Source organism: Geospiza fortis, unplaced genomic scaffold (assembly GCF_000277835.1).
Source record: "Geospiza fortis unplaced genomic scaffold, GeoFor_1.0 scaffold85, whole genome shotgun sequence".
Classification (NCBI taxonomy): domain Eukaryota; kingdom Metazoa; phylum Chordata; class Aves; order Passeriformes; family Thraupidae; genus Geospiza; species Geospiza fortis.
The window spans coordinates 4,060,194-4,062,402 of record NW_005054358.1 but is presented as its reverse complement, the minus strand read 5'-3'; positions in this window follow the sequence as shown (position 1 = coordinate 4,062,402).

The following is a 2,209-nucleotide window of genomic DNA, read 5'->3' as shown; positions in this document are numbered from 1 at the left end:
GAGGGAGAGAAGAAAAGATGAAGAGTGAAGATTAGATCTGGAGAAAAGCCGATCTTACCCTCTCAGGGAGTGTAGGCTGCAATTAAATCTCTTTTGCCTAACAATACCCATTGTTATTTGCGCAGTAGCACTCAAGATGCCGCGATAAGGGATTGAGGAGCTGCAGGCAGGGAAGCTGCAGGTTTATCCCTGAAAATCCTCTGGCTGCAGGGCCCTGGGCCCCAGTCCCATGGGGTGACCCTGTACCTCAGCTGAGCATCTCCCCATCACCAATAATAAATGTATTCTGAACAGCTCTGGTGGAAGGATTTTGGAAGTGTGGGGTTTGAATATCCTCTCCCCGCTGTTTGATTTGTAGACTTGGTCATGGGTTTGGTCACACAGAAGGTGTGTGACCAAAGGTCACTCCCTCTGTATTTTGGGAAGGCTGGCAGGCACCAAGGCAGGTCTGGGCTCTTGTGCCTCCAGAGATGCTGAGGTTCTTTCATGCCAGTCACCTGTCCCAGCTGGACCCCAAGGGCTCCATCCTGTCCCCTTCAAAACATGGCTGGTACCTATGCAATGCTCATTTCCATCCCTCTGATTATCAATATGCAAAAAAGGAGCACTTAGAGGCTCACCACAACAGGTAGGTGCTTTGGTTAGTGCTGGAAACCCTGGGACCCACCCAGCTAAACTGTGCTCTCTTTCTCACCCTGAGATCCTGCACTTATACCTTCCCTCTTCATTTTCTTCTTTTCTCTTGCTTTTCAGGTATGGTGTTTGTGAGGGTCCCCAGGACAAGGTGAGAGATGAGAATTTGACTCCATGTTCTCAGGAGGCTGATTTATTATTTTATTATATTAAAAGAATGCTACACTAAAACTATACTAAAGAAAGAGAAAGGAGACATCAGAAGGCTTAACAAGAATGAATAATAAAAACTTGTGACAGACTCAGAGTCCAACACAGCTGGACTGTGATTGGTCATTAATTAAAAACAATTCACATGCTGGATAAACAATCTCCAAATCACATTCCAAAGCAGCAAAACAGGGAGAAGCTGAAGCTTCCCAGGAGAAGAAATCCTGGCGAAGGGGTTTTTCAGAAAATATCACAGTGACATTCAGGTGTTTCAGCAGAGCTGCCCTCAGTTGTGCAATGTTCCTCTGTGTGTTCTGAGCAGCACAGGGAGGTCCAGGATGGTGAATTATTGACTGTGCCCTCTGGGTGACCTTGAGGCAGAGGAAGGTGAGGGCTCCTGGCAGATGGGCTCCTCTCTGCAAATCGTGCTTTGCTGTCATTTGTCCCCGTTCCCAGCCTGAGCTGGGCATGGCAAGGAACAACTTATTAAGGAATTGCTTCTTTCCTCCCCTGTTCAGCTGCTCTCAGGCAGCTCCTATCAATCCACCGCACCTACTCAAGGTGTTTTGCAAAAGGCACTTAGTGAAATTCATTCCATGGGTTCCTCAGTGGTTTTTGCTGCCTGAACTGCACGTGGGGTGCAGGCAGGTGAAGGTTTGACTGTGAGAGGGACAGGGGAAGAGCTATCATAGAAGAGGAATTTCCATTTTGCCAAACATAGTTTCCAGCAGGTTACAAAACAAAAAAAAAACCAAAAAAAACCAAAACAAAACAAAAAAAAAAAAACAAAAAAAAAAAAAAAAAAAAAACAAAATTAAACCAAACCAAAACAAAAAAAATCCCACAAAATGAAGTCCAGGGTTTTTATTTTGGGTGTGTAGAAACCATTTTTACATTTTGGTGTTGCTTTTGGAGGCTACTCAGATTGTGTAAATAGAAACAAATTTTAAAATGAAAAGGTACTCTGAAAAACAGCAGCATAAGCCTAAGCAGACATTTTTTAAAATGACATTGTGGAGCAATTTAACTTTTATTAGAAAACTCTTTTTCAGCCCCTCCAAACCATTTTTTAAAATCACTGTTTCCATAAAAAATATCTGTTCCAAAATTACATGCAACAGCAAACCAGAAACTCTGCTGTGACAATTCCCATTCCATACATTCACCACGCTACCTCATTAAATTGCAGAAACCACATACAAAACAGCATTTCCCAGAGGACAAACGCTCTCCCCGAGAAGTTTCAACCTGTTCCTGTCAAGTACCAGTGCACCCAGGGAAAGCAGCTGCTTTTCCTCATTCTGCTGGGTTTTTTAGTGACACTGGAAATCTGTGTTGCTGCTCAGGGGGGCCAGGGGAGCATTCC